Genomic DNA, 16,210 nt, shown 5'->3' with positions numbered 1-16,210 from the left:
TGTTTATTTTAAGAGGTTTGATGATTATAGCCACATTATGTTATGTTTATATGTTGATGATATGCTTGTAGCTGGGTCTAACATGGATCACATTAAGGGGTTAAAATAATAGTTACCACGTTCATTTTCTATGAAGGATTTGGGGGCAACAAAAAAAATCCTTGGTATGAAGATTTGGAAAGATAGGAAAAAATAAAAAATTGGCATTATCTCAAGCTAATTATATTGTGATGATGTTGCAACATTTCTCTATGGAGAATGTTAAAGCTGTTAGCACACCTTTACCTGGTCATTTGGAATTGACTGAGGAGATGTGTCAAAGACACAAGAATATGAGGCTAAGTGTCCAAGATACCTTATGCTTTATTTATAAAAGTTTGATGTATGCTATGGTATGTACCAGGCTAGATATTGCACATGTAGTGGGAGTTGTTAATAGGTATATGAGTCATCCAAGAATTGAGCATTGGAATGTAGTTAAATGGATTCTCAGATATTTGCGAGGAACATCTCGTACATGTTTAAATTTTGGGGGCTCTAATACTAATTTACAAGGCTATGTTGACTCAGATCTGGTAGGGGATATTGATAATAGGTAGAATACTATAGGTTATGTATCTACTATTGAAAGGGCAACAATAAGCTGGGTTTCTCAATTACAAAAGGTTAATGATTTATCCACTAAAAAGGCAGAGTATGTTGTTGCTACAAAGGCATCCAAAGAGATGATACGACTTCAATTCTTCATAGAAGAATTAGGACACTAATAGAGGGATAATTATTTATTTATAGATAGCCAAATTTCTATTCATCTTGTAAATAATTTAGCTCTACATTCTAAAACAAAACACATACAGTTGCAGTAGCATTTCATTCAATTAGTTTTGGATGATGGATGGTTAAAGTTGGAGAAGATACATACATATGATAATCCAGTAGATATGTTTACCAAGGTAGTAATAAGGGAGAAGTTGAACTCCTCTTTAGCTTCAGTTGGTCTTCTAGAATAAATAGAATAAAACAGCAATAGAGTCTAGGGTGGTTTGATATTCTAGTGGGAGCTACAAGTTTAGTAGTGCTATGATTAGTTTCCAAGTGGGAGGTTCTTGTTGTGGAGTCTAATCAGTCTCCAAGTGGGAGACTATTGTGGTGTGGATCCTAATTAGACTCAGAGGTTTATTTGGTGTAGTTTTCTCCCTATATTATTTCTATAGGGGTTTTTTTGTAGTGCCCCCAAGATGGGGTCAAGTGGCAGTGCCCCTACAAGGTCCTAGGGCAGCCCCTAGGTGCACTCTCTATCGTAGTTCAGAGTGGGGTCAAGGGAAATGAACCTAAAGGCTTTTTGGGGGTAGTGCCCCCAAAGCCAAAATGACCTTATATTGTAAAAGGTGTCAACTGTTATTTTCCTATTGGATGACTTATTCTAGCCCTAATTTTATAAGTGACAAAAGCTGTATAGAAAGGATTAGAATTAGGGATTTCATAATTTAATTTTGATAATGTAGCTTCTTATGGAAATATTGAGTTGTAAGGGATTATAGATTGTAATCTTTGGATAATAATAATATTGAACTTGCTATTGGTGGATGTAGCTCAGGGATTGGGTTAACCACATTAAATCTTGGTGTCTTGTGTTCTTTTCTATGTGCTCTATTATTTTTTGATATTGGTTATATTTTTATGTAACTGTTATTTCTATCTAAGGTTATTCCTAACAATTTTTAAGAGAAATCATCTGTTATGATAGAGTTTACTCAACTAATCAGCATTGGGATAAAAGAAACTCCACACATTATTCATCCAATTCAGTCCTTGTTAGAAGATGAGAAAGAGAAATTTACAAAGTTCTTTGTGCATTAAAATATTAAATTTTCTTGAATGTATTTAGACATGCCAGGTATTGACACTAATCTTATCATGTATTACCTATCTATAGCTCATGGTGTAAAACTTGTGAAATAAAAATTGAGAAAAATGCATCCACATTACTCTCTTGGAAAAACTTATTAATGTTGGATTCATAAGAGCTATTGACTATTCTGAGTGAATTTGAACTATTGTAACTATTTTAAAGGATGAAAAATCCATTTGTGTATGCACAAAATTCAAAGATCTTAATAAAGCATGTCCTAAGGATGGTTTCCCCTCCCAAACATAGACTATTGGAAACTACACTTAGAACAATTATAATGTTGTATTTGATGTCAAACCTACTAGATAGATATTTACTAATAGTTTAAAGTGTCATATCTGTTGATTGATGAAGATGATTTGAAAAGAGAGATAACTAAATGAACTAGTGAAGTTTTTGAGTATAAGGAGAAAATATGTTGAAATTATAATGGGCACTTGATTAGTTGGTCTTTGATAAGATAATATATTATTTAATCATGAAGTGAAGAAAACAACTGATTTGATGTTTAGAAGAGAAAATAAGAAGACTAGAATACAAAGCTTAGCCAAGTGATAGTTTTATTAGGCTAATGAAGGAGAAGATTAAGGAACTTAGGAGTTGGATGAGAAAATAGTATTAGCAAAGTGTTAGTTATGAAAGAGAAAGATAAAGAAGAAAATGTAGTAGCGCCCAAGCATATTGAAGACTAACTGAGCTAGTGTAAGTTGTGAAAGATAGAACATTAATGACTAAGTAGAAGAATACAGGGATGACCAAGCATCAACAAAATAATAGTTTGTGAAAGCATTGAGTTTGAGGCCAAGATAGCTGAATTTTTTTATTAGTCATAATGCATGGATGATAAGGATTGATGAGCTAGTGTATTAAATGCACAAATTGAGTTTTTAATGCAATTAAATGAAAATATTTAAGGAGAAGCTTCAATAAGTATCAAGAAAGGAGTAGAAGGACAAAATGATGGATAGATTCATTGAATCTAATCCAACCTAAGATCTATGATGATGTTTAAGTAGAAAAATATTAAAGCTACCTATTTAAGGAGACATAAGAGGTGGTTTCTAAGGTTGGTTCATTGTTGATTGACTAATTTTTAGGAAAACCTATGAAGAACAAAGTAGCAAAGGAAAAGTGAGAAGATTGGTGAAGTGTGATTGCTTAAAGGATTTCCAAGCATATCAAAGAAGGAGATGTTAATGAAGTCTAATCAATGAGCTAACAAATGAGCTAAATGGAGTTCTAAATTTTCAAAGTGAGTTGTCTTTGAAAATATTAAACCTATTGCTACTTTTTAACTATTGTGGCAATGAAAAGTCTTTAATAAAGGTTAACCTAACAATCATTTTGTAAATTATTTAATCAAGGTGACATTCTAATGGAATGATCCAAAGTCCTCTAACCAAGCCACTCTTAATAGGGTGATAAAACCCTTTAACAGGATCACACCTAGGTATATGTTTTGTAACCTTTAAAGGGTTGGCTCTTAACCAAGCTCACTTTAGAAGACTACAAAGTGGTAGCAAGTTACTTGGTGCTTTTTCTCGAATTGAGGTTCCACATTAAATCTTGGTGTCATATATGTGTGATGCATTTTATTTACTATTGTTTATTTATTATTAGTTGGCATATAGTGAGTAGAGAGTTAAGTGATGAATGAATGAATTAAGTTGTTGATGAGTTGCTATATAGACTGCATGGTTTTATGAGATTTTTCAATTTGTTTAAAATTATTAAAATTTGAATTGGTATGTTTGGACCTGAGGATAAGTTATTCACCCCCCCTCCCCCTCTCATGAATTATTTTAAATATTCTAACAATTGGTGTCAGAGCATCAATGCTTGTAAAGAAAGTTTGAAGGACTTAAGCTAAAGGTCAAGATGTATAAGTGAGGGGTACCTAAGTTGAACAAGAAGAACTTCCCAGTATGACAATGACTAATGAAATTTCATTTATCCAATTGGAGATTCTGCATTGTACTACCTAGAATATGAATACATTGAAGTTCCTAGACCCATGCATGTTGAACAAATGAAGGATAAGAAAGAGCATAATCAAATGATGGTAGATCTAGAATCTTCACTGAGTTATGCTAAACTTGATGATGTTAAGAAATCTACTATTGCAAAGAAAATATGGGTAAAGTTGTCACAAATCCATGGAGGAGACATAAATGTGTTGAGAGATAAATTTGAAAGTTTCATAGGAAAATTTGATGACATGAGAATAAAAGAAGGAAAACCTACTAACAATATTGTGGCTAAATCAAGGAGGTTGTGAATACTATTAGAGGAGATGGAGGTATCATGTCTGATGAGATTGTGATAAGTAAGGTATCGAGTACTTTAGTTCTTAGCTATGCAATTAGAGTTTCTATAATTCAAGTACTGAGATGTACATATGGTAATGATCTAACCTTGGAAAGTCTAATTGATAGACTCACTGCATTTGAATTGTCAAATTTTGATAACTATGCTCCATCTAGAGTTGAATGTTCTTTCAAGTCTTAAGTAACCCTTGATGGATCCAAGAGAAAGAAGAAGAGAAAAAATGTCGATAGTAATAGTGAATCAAATGATGATCTTGAAGCATTATGGGAAAGAAGGCTAGAAAGAGGAAAAGAAAAATACAAAGGTAAACTCACTATAATCTATTTTACATGTAACAAAGATGATCATATTTTTGCAAGATGTCCTGAAAAAGATGAGAAGGAAGAAAGGAAGGATAAAAAATATTGAGGAAGGAGAGACAACTGAGGTAACAAAGACTACAAAGGAAAATGTAAGAAATCTTGTTACATTGCTAAAGAAGATGATTTTGATAGTGATTCTAATGAAAATGATGAAGAAGTTGTTTATGTTGCAATGAAAGATGAATCTAATGAAGGTGATAAAACTATATTTATTTCACATGTGAATAAAAAATGATAGATGAATAATTGATAATGGTTGTTCACATCATATGATTGATGGTACATTTGAAAAACTAGAACATTTCAATGGAATTAGTGTTAAGTTTGGAAATGGTGTACCATGTTATGTGAAAGGTAAAAGATCAATTATATTAAATGATAAGATAAGATGTGATAATGCATATTGGGTTGATGGCTTAAAATATAACTTGTTGAGTGTGGAAAGATTGAACAAATCAGGTTACTGAGTTGAATTTCAAAATAGGAAAGAAAAAATTTATGATGCTACTAGTGAACTAATTAGAAGTGGTGATCAAAAAAGAGGTAACTTGTTATATCTAGACATATCTAAAGATAAGTTTGTCTATTTGCACAATTTGAAGATGTTTAGTTAGGGTATAAGAGGCCATGTCATGTGAACTTTGATAATTTGGTAAGCATTAGTAAGATGAAAAGAGTAAGAGGAGTACCAAGATTAAGAAATCCTAATAAAGTGATGTAAAAATAATGTCAAATGGGAAAAATGATAAAATCAAGTTTCAAGAGAAAGACTTATTTTTTTGATGATCTTTTGGAATTGGTTCATACTTATTTATGTGGTGCTATTGGAGTGCAAAATTATTATGGTGATAAATAATTTATTTTATTTGTTGATGATTTCTCTAGAATGATGACTATGATGTTTCTTGAAGAAAAATTTGATGCATTTTAAATGTTTAAGTGGTATTTGGCTAGAGTTGAAAAAGAAGCATGAAAGAGTCTAAAGTGATTGATAACAGATAGAGGAGGTGAATTCATATCAGATGAGTTCAATATATTCTATAATGGTAAAGGAGTAAAGAAACAAATGAGTTCACCAAGGACTCAACCACAAAATAGGACAGGTGAAAGAAGGAATAGATCAATCATGGACCGTGCAAGGACATTGATGATGAAAAATAATATTTTACAAAAGTACTGGAGATAAATTGTAAGTATTGCAGTTTATACTCTAAACTAAGTTCAAGTGAAGAAAGGTACAAACAAAATACCTTTTTAACTCTTGTATGGCTATGTACCTAATGTTAATTATTTTAAAGTTTTTGGAATAAAGTGTTACATATTGATAGATACAAGGAAATGAAAACTTAAAGGAAAGAGCGATGAATGTATATTCCTAGGACATTCCACTAAAAGAAAAGCATATATGTGTTTGAATTATAACACTAAAAAAATTGTGGAAAGTGAAAATTGTAGAAAAGAATGAAGAGGAATGCAAGAAAGATCTTGAAGATTACATAAATTTTGTTCACATCTAAGAAGGAAAACATATCACTTTACTTGAATCAAAGAAAGTGGCTACCAAGCATCAACAAGTAGGCACAACTAAGGTTCAAAAGAAAATCTCTATCAAGCATCAAAATGTAGGAGCTGAGTCACATATAGAAGAAGTTTAATACCAAAGAGAGGAAACTAAACACCAGATAGACCATACTCAGTTGCAACTAGAGATACCTAAAGGAGATGATAAATAAAAACCAAGTAAAATTCATGAAGAAGAAAGGAGACTTAAACCTATCTTAACAAAAGTATGTAAGGAGGATCCATACACCTAACCAAATCATTAGGAGTAAAGAATCATGATTCATGAAAATAATTAAGTTGAAGAATGATACAAGTTTGTTATGTGAGGTTGAACCTAAACTAGTTAAAGATGTTTTGCAGAATGAAGATTGGATTAAGGCAATGAATGAGGAAAGTGATCAAATAGAGAGGAACAATACATGGACATTGGTACCCAAGCCAAAGGAAAAGAATGTTATTGGAACCAAGTGGGTATTAAAAAACAAGCTAGATGAGAAAAGTCAAGTCACAAGGAACAAAGCAAGACTAGTTTGTAAGAGATACACACAAGAGGAAGGAGTTGAGTATAGTGACACATTTCCCTAGAGTTAAGGTTGGAAGGAGTGATAAATTTTCTTGCATATTTTTCTTACAAAGGTTTCAAGGTATATCAAATGGATGTCAAATCTACATTTATGAATGGAATCTTAGAAGAAGATGTCGACATTGATCATCTAGAAGGATTTGTTGATCTTGGCAAGAAGAATATGGTATACAAACACACAAAGAATTGTATGTTTGAAGAAAGCCCCTATAGCTTGGTATGAAATGTTAAAAAATTATTCTATGAGAGTTGGTTTTGCAAGAACTAATGACAATAACAATCTATACCTAAAAAGTTAATCTAAGAGTAAGATATTGCTAGCTGAAATTTTTGTTGATGATATCACATTTGGAGGGCATGATTTTTTGTGTAAATCATTTTCTAATGAGATGAAGAAATAATTTAAGATTTCAATGTTTGGAGAGATCAAGTTCTTTGTTGGTTTGCAAGTTTATCAGATAAAGAAAGGAATCTACATTACACAATCAAAGTATATCAAGGAGATATTGAAGACTTTTAGAATGTAGGACTCAAGACTAGTTGGAACACCTATGGTTACTAGTCACAAAATTTCAAAGAATGATGATTTTGATAAGGTGAACCAAACATTGTATAGGTCAACGATTGGAAAATTGTAATGTGTAGTACATAGAAGACCTGATATTGCATTAGTAGTTTGTATTATTGATAGGTTTTCTACCAATCCTAGAGAAAATCATATGATGACTATGAAAAGAATACTGAGATATCTAAAAGGAATATAAGACTATGAATTATGGTAGAAAAAGAGTGGCAATTTTGAGCTAAAATTTTACATAGATGTTGATTAGATAGGAAACATTGATGATAGAAAGAGTACAACTAAAGGCACTTTCTTTCTAGGTAGGAGATTTATTTCATGGATAAGTAAGAATAAAAACTATATTTATCAATCCAGAACAGAGGCTGAGTATGTTGCTACAATAGTTAATTGTTCAAATATTGTGTGGATCAAGCAATTGTTGAAGGTATGAAGAAAGAGATTACTAAACTTGTGACATATTATGATAATACAAGTGCTATAAACATATCAAAGAATCTTGTGATACACACAAATACCAAACACATTGCTATCAAGTACCATTACTTGAGCTAGTTTGTATGATATAAAGAAGTGATTTTGGAGTATGTGAATATAAAGGAGAAGATAGATGATATGTTCACTATGGAATTACCTAAGGATTCTTTTGACTATTTAAGAGGTAAGTTAGGGGTCATTCCCCTATGTGAAGAAAGCTAAGAAGAGATGTTGCATTACATCAACTATTATGATCATAATATCTTACACATTAATGTCGGAGGTCACACTTTAGGAGCTTCCTAAAGATTATGAAAAGATAGAATGAAGCATGAGAAAATGAGATTGAAAGGAGTCAAGTTTAACATGAAAGAGATGTTATAATATAGATTGATACAAGTATGATAAATGTGTTTCAATCATTATTATGTCACTGGTGTCAAACCTACTTTTTGCTGGTAAGACAACTACTTATATGATTTAAGTATTATCACTTGATTGATTGATGAAAAGGATTTGATCAAAAGATGTAACAAAAACACCTAGAGGAAAGGTTGAGTTATGATATACAAAAGGAGTACAAGAATCAGCTAAGAAAGTGATATCATAGTGCATTGATAATCTACTTAAGGTTGCAAAGGTTGGCTACACTAAGCAAGTTTAGAAGAAAAAGTTAAACTAAGTTTGACTACCAAGCTTGGCTGAATGGATAGTAGGTGCCAAGAAAAGTTAGTGCAAGTCAATTAGAAAATTAGTTGGAGCTGAGTAAAAGTTCATTTTAGTGTATGCCAAGAAAAACAATGGATGGCAAGTAAATTTTAGCTGATGAAAAGCACCAATAAACTTTAGTTCATGCTAAGTGATTTTTTAGTGGATTTCGGGCAACGCAATATGTGTTGAGCATCAGAAGAAAATTAATGTCGAGTGTTAGTATTATTAGAAAGATCATGAATTTGATGGATCTGAGCTAACAAGTGTAATGTCCCCATCATAAAATAAATATACTCATTTACTCTTTGTAATGGGCTGATTGATTTATTTTATCTCAGACCCATTTTATTTAGTTTTCGTAGTTTGTGCCGCCATCAGCTAACTTTGTACACCCTCAAAAAGCTTTTCCCACTAGGTATTTCAAGGCAGCTTATAGTCAGTTCATAGGCATGCTTTTGGATTTTTATTTCTTTGTACTATGGATTCTTGCGAGAGTTCGGCATTGATTGCCATTTTAGAAGTGGAAGACCTTCCCTATTTGGCTCTCTCAGTTTAGGTGGGAATAAATCCTCACCCTATTCCAATCATGTTCTTGGTCTATATCTAGCAAATTAATAGACTTAATTGCATAGTTGTTCCTATTGGTGAATCTATGGATTTTGTATGATCATCTCTACATTTTCTAAGTATTGTTGTTCAGCATTAAGCATTGTAGACTCATCGTATGACTTCATTTGCATCTCTTAGAATAGTGTACAACCTTCAAATCCATCTATTGTTTCATCTCCCTACCATATGGTTTTTAGTCTTTCCTATTTTGCATTCTTATCCCACTATATAGCTGATAACTCCATACATCACCATACTGCATTGATACTTTGCCAATTTTGTACTTGCTTTCATTCCTATATGGCCTCCTTACCATTGTCGTACAGACATCAATATCACCATATAGTATATTAATATCACTTACAACCCTTTTTTCCCTTCCATTTAGACTATCTTCCACCATACAACCTTTTTATGTCTGTTATTACACCATATAGCCATAAAATGTAAACCGTACAGACTCCTATCTCTTCCTTCAACAACATATCATACGGTCACTCCTGCAACTTCCAGTATACCACAAGACCCTCTTGTTTATCCTTCAATTCACTCTATGGAATACGTGCTTTAGGTAATCACCAGAGAAACCTACAATTTGGTCTCATGAGGGTATTAGGATCATTACAGTGGTATCAAAGCATTCGGTCTTGCCAACTTGTGGATAGTGAATGAGAGTTAATAGTTGGAAGAGAAGAAGGACACATTTTATTGATTGAATTGCTGAGGAATGGGAACCAAATGGTGCTGAACTTGTGGCACTTTTGATGGAACTTTCTTAGAATTAGGCACAGATCATGGATACATAGTGACTCATGGAGGAAACCCTTAAGAAGTTGGCAAAGAACAAAATATCTGGTGAACAAAATGGACATAGCATGGATTCAATATTGAGTAAACCACACCCTCAACCAATGTGCTCTTGACCTTCCATGTTGACTTTCTCACCATGAATGGAAGCACACCACAGGGAGAGACTACCAACTTTCGAAGAGCTAAGAGAGGACTGGAGAAATGCAAACCTTAAAGAGGATATTTCTTACAAAGATTACACTGATCTAAGGATGAGATACTTAGGAGGTGGAAATAGAGGAGGATATTTTAACGATGATCTCAGAAGAAAATTGAGTAAGGTGAATTTGTCTCCTTTTGATGGATTGGGCCCCATCTTAGCATAGGCGTGGGTGATGAAAGTAGATACCTACTTCCAACTAAATCCTATGCCTGAAGAAGAAGCTATCAAATTTTCTGTGTTGCACTTGGAGGGTGTTGCACATAGATGGTGGCACCATGACACTATCACACTAGGGCATGATCAAATAAAGACCTATGCAAAATTTATAGAGAGATTAATAGAATGATTTGATGGAAAAGACCTCGAGCTCAATTTCAAAGATCTGGTGCAATTGAGTAAAACTAGATCAATAGATCAATTCATTGCAAAATTTTAGAGACTTTCTATGTTGGTCACGGACATCTCCGAAAGGAAGTCTGTCATGTTGTTTATGGATGGGTTGGCTAAACCACTGAAGGGTTGGGTGAAGAAATTCAATCCATCAACCCTGTTAGAAGCAATCAATAAGGCCCAAAGCATGGCATCATTGTCATCATCATCTTCATCATCTCGTAGTTACTCACATCTGAAATCATTGATGTTTCTGAGGGACAAATCTCTACCTAAGAAGTTGTCATTGGATGAAGCATCCCGATAAGAACTCTGAAGGAAAAAGTTGTGTTTCAACTGCAAGGGACCTTGGGAGCCTAGCCACTAATGCCTCAAGAAAGGGAAAATTCATTACATCAAGGTAATGTCAGATGAAGAAGACAAATAGGAGCAAGAGGCAATGCTAGTGGAAGATATCAAACCTAGTAGTGACACCAACTTGGCCAACTTAAACTGTACAAAGAGGATTGCTACCTTGGTAAAGTGCAAAGGATCCATTGCCTTGGTTGGTAGTCCAAGGTGCATAGTTTTTCATGTGCGGGGTACCCTTCAAGGATAGAGGTTCATGGTGATGTTGGATAGTGGAGCTACATTTAATTTCATAAAATCCTCCTTAGTGAAGTGAAGAAATCTTTTGATAGAGGCACATGCAGGCTTTTAGGTCAAGGTTGCTAGAGGGATGTTTCTACCCTGCACACACCTTGTTCCTTAGCTAAGCATCATGATGGTGAATCACACGATGATGGAGGACTTTTTCATAGTGGACCTTGCTGACATGGAAGTCATTCTTGGCATACAGTGGATGGAGATGCTTGATAAGTACACTTAGCATTTCAAGAATATGGATTTCACTTTTGTGGTTGACGAAAAGAAGGTGGTCCTTCGAGGGATGGCAAACGATGGTTTGAGGGAAGTTTACACACATTGCATGGAGGCAGTCTTGCAGCATAATGATGTTGATTGGGTTGCACATTGTTTTATCTCTATGGAACCTATGAAAGGGCACAAAAAACCTACACAGGATGATGAGCTTTAGGATATTTTAAGTAGGCATGAAAAGGTCTTCATGGATATCCCTCCTAGCATACCACTGCATTGGGGATTTGAGAATACAATAGAGTTGGATTCAAGGGTGAAACCTATCATAACCACATCGTACTATCACCCCAAGAAGTTCAAAGATGAGATTGAGTGGATGATTCAAGAGTTTCTTGAGAAGGGATGGATCCATCCCAGTTCTAGCCCATTCATGTCATCTGTGGTGTTGGTCAAGAAGAAGGATGGAACATTGCACATGTGTGTTGACTATCGCGCACTAAACAAAAGGACAATAAAGAACAGGCACCCCATCCCAAAGATAGATGAGTTGATGGATGAACTACATGGAGTGGTCTATTTTTCAAAAATAGATCTTCATTTTGGATACCATTAGATCCGAATGAGGAAAGAGGATGTCAAGAAAATGGGTTTTCGCTGCCATTACAAACACTCTGATTTTCTAGTCATGCCATTCGGTCTGACCAATGCACCTATTGCATTCCAGTTGTACATGAACTACATCTTCAACAAATAGTTATGTAAGTATCTACTGGTATTCTTTGATGATCTTCTTATTTATAGTAGGACATGGGAGGAGCACCTGAAACATTTGAATGAGGTTCTGAGTATCATGGAGGAATAGTCCCTGTTCACCAAATAGTCCAAATGTGAGTTTAGGATGATAGAGATATTGTACTTGGGGCATGTTGTCAATCAATACGGGGTTCAAGTGCATTAGGAAAAGATTCAAGCTATCCTCAACTGGCCTCCCTCGAAATCACTCATAGATTTGTGAGGGTTCTTTGGGTTATGCAATTACTATAGAAGAAATGTTAAAGGTTTTTATCAGCTTAGTGCACCTTTAATGGATCTGATGAAGAAAGAGGCTTTCCAATGGAACGAAGAAGCACAACTCACATTTGATAAACTAAAAGAGGCCATGAGCACTTGTCTGTTCCTAGCACTACCTGACTTCACTTGACCATTCATTTTGGAATACAACACATTCGGGGAGGGCATTGGAGTAGTTCTAATGCAAGACAAATAGCCCATCACCTATGAGAGTAGGAAGCTTATACCAGTGGAATGCATGTATTCTATTTATGATAAATCAATGTTGGCCATCATACATGCACTAACCAAGTTCTGGCAGTATCTAGTTGGTGCCAAGTTTGTTGTCCGTATGAATCACAATAGTCTGAGGTATTTCCTAGAGCAGCGAGACTTGAACAAATAGCAACAAAAATGGGGAAGCAATTTTTAGTCTTTTGATTTTGACATTGAATACATTGAGGGGAAAAATAATGTTGTTGCAAATGCCTTGTCCCGAAAACCCACCATCTTCTTGCTAGAATAGATCTTAGCTAACTGGAAGGCACAACTGTTGGTAGAATATTCCAAGAATACAATTGCCTATGAGATAATGGATGGTCACATCCATGATGATTGGTATAGGGTGTTGAATGATATCATCTATTATAAAAATTAGATCTACTTAGTGCCAAAATCCAAATTGAAGTAGAAGATCCTGAAGGAAGTGCACAACTCCCCTTTGGCTGGACATCCCAACTTCCTCAAAACCTACAAAAGTATTTAAGTGATGGGGACACGACCCAAGCAAAGAATGGACATAACAGGAAAGGGAAAATTTTATTAACTATGTAAATATGCTATTACATTTAGTACAAAGAAAATGGACTTCAAAACATGCCCTATGGGCTTACAATAGCATAAATTTGGAGATAAATTCTTCTTCCAATACCTTGTCTCAAACTCCACTCCGAACTACCTTTTACAATGCTAGAAATGTCCTTAAATAGACCCCAAAGGGTTAAGGATTAGAAATACATTCTAGAAAGTACTAGTTGGCATCCACCGACCAAGTAGAAGGCTCTAGAAGCTACATTAGAAGTCAGCACAAAACTAGAAGAATCTAGAAACGGTAACCGAACTTCTGGGAGACATAACTTTTGAACAATAGCTCCGATTGATGAACTGTTTACATTTTTGAAAAGCTCTCAAAGTGATCTATAGCCTTTTGGACTAGCTTTGCTCATCCCCCATTTTTTGGCCCTATTTGAGGTAATTTAATTCCCTTAACCTAACTTTGAAGCATTCTTAGGAGGTCTCCAAAAATTGAAAAATTGTGATAACTTTCAAACCGTGAGGACTTTTGACCTGATTATTTTTTTGGAATGCTCTAAATTACAATTACAATCATTTGACCAATTTAAAACTTCTAATTCACCAAAATTATGGCTCAATTACATACTCCTATTTTTTTGGCATTTACACATATCCCAAGGTGTTCAAATACTCTAACCTAGAACACTGATAGTGAAACTATGAGAATTGAACCTTTATTTGACTTAAATGGGTATCTAGAAATAAAAACACATGAAACAAAAACTAATTCTAAGTACATTTTTTTGGGTGACACAGGATTGCCCTTATACCTCTGGATGCTCCTGCATCATCAGGAGAGATTCTCATGGAAGTGACTGGAAGGAGATGTGTTGCAACATGTGAGAGAATGTACTATTTTCCAACACACTCTTCTTACCAGACCGTTATAGCCTCTGTTGATTCCCGAACATAAGTGGGAAAGTGTATCAATGGATTTCATAATAGGTCTTCTCAGGGTGAATGGAAGGGACTGCATCTTTGTTGTAGTTGATATATTAACAAAGTATGCTCACTTCTTTGCCATCCCCTTGGACCTTCAAGCTGCATAAGTCATCGAACTATATTTCAGAGAAGTCTTCTGCTTATAGAGGTTACCTCAAAAAATTATCAGTGACCAAGATGGATGTTTCATTAGCATCTTTTGGATAGAACTATTTAGAATGGTAGGGACTAAATTATCACCAAGCATGAGCTTACACCCACAGATAGATGGTCAAACTCAAATTGTGAACAAATGGCTTGAAGGCTACCTACGAAACTACGTCTTGGCTCAACAACGTGTGTGGGTAAAATGGATCCATCTCGGGGAGTATTACTAAAACACCATGTATCACATGTTGATAGGGATGGAACCATTCAAAGCTCTATATGAGAATGAACCACTCTCCTTCATCAACATAGTTCTAGGTGATAGTCGCACTCCAAGGGAAAAGGATTGGCTTCAAGAAGGATAGGACATTCTGAGAAGCTTGAAAGAAAACCTATAGTAGGCACAAAATTAACAGAAGGTGTATGTGGACAGACACCTGATAGAGAGGAGTTTTGAAGTGGGGGATCTAGTCTATCTCCGACTTCAGCCATAACAATAGTCTTCATTAAAGGGAATAGGAAAGGAGATACTAAAGCTGCATTTTTATGGTCCCCACTGCATGATCCGTTACATTGGTGAGGAAGCATATGAACTGAAACTTTTGAAGGGTAGCCACATTCACAATGCCTTCCATGTTTCCTTTCTGAAGAAGGCTATAGGGAAAAATTTCACACTCACTACCAACCTTCCACCACTCAATGAGGAGGGAAAGCTCATTCTAGAACTATGTGAGATTCTCAAAGTGCATAAAAAGGTCCTACAGAACCACACTGTGAGAGAGTACTTGGTATGTTGGTGACATCTACTGCTGGATGACATAATGTGGGAAGATGAACACATACTCCAACACTTGACACTATACTTGCTTAAGGACAAGAAAATTTTGGGATGGGGGGGCTATAATGTCCCCATCATAAAATAAATATACTCATTTAATCTTTGTAATAGGTTGATTGATTTATTTTATCTCAGACCCATTTTATTTAGTTTTTGTAGTTCATGTTGCCATCAACTAACTTTGTACACCCTCGAAAAGCTTCTCCCAATAGGTATTTAAGCTTGGCTTGTAGTTAGTTCATAGGCATGCTTTTGGATTTTTATTTCTCTATACTAGGGATTCCTGTCAGAGTTCAGCATTGATCACCATTTCGGAAGTGGAAGTTATTTGGCTCTCTTGGTTTAGGTGGGAATAAACCCTCACCCTATTCTAATCATGTTCTTGGTCTATATCTGGAAACTTGAGGGACTTAATTGCATAGTTGTTCCTGTTGGTGAATCTGTGGATTTTGTATGATCATATTTGCATTTTCTAAGTATTGTTGTTCAACATTAAGCACTGTAGACTCACCATATAGCTTCATTTGCATCTCTCAGAATAGTGTACAACCTTCAAATCCATCTACTATTTCATCTCCCTACCCTATGACTTTTAGTCTTTCCTATTAGACATTCTTATCCCACCGTACGGTTGATAACTCTATACATCACAATACTACATTGATACTTTGCCAATTTCATACTTGATGGAAAGTAAAGTTTAGCTAATGCCGAGCACCAGTAAACTTTAGTTCATGCCAAGTGATTTTTTAGTGGATGCCAAGCAATGCAGTATGTGCTGAGCATCAAAAGAAAGTTAATGTCAAGTGTTAGTATTATTAGAAAGATTATGAATTTTATGGATCTGAGCTAACAAGTTTATTTTCTTGGATTTTGTAAACTAGGTGGAAGATAATATTGATGAGTTGGTGGTATAGAATTCATGGTAAACTATTTTGAGGTGAATTCAAAGAGGATTAAAGAAGATGTTTCTAGAAGTTATATGGAATGAGG

This window comes from Cupressus sempervirens, chromosome 5, assembly GCF_028749045.1.
Source record: "Cupressus sempervirens isolate cs-2001-9-10 chromosome 5, ASM2874904v1, whole genome shotgun sequence".
In the NCBI taxonomy this organism is placed as follows: domain Eukaryota; kingdom Viridiplantae; phylum Streptophyta; class Pinopsida; order Cupressales; family Cupressaceae; genus Cupressus; species Cupressus sempervirens.
This window is presented reverse-complemented; position numbering follows the sequence as displayed.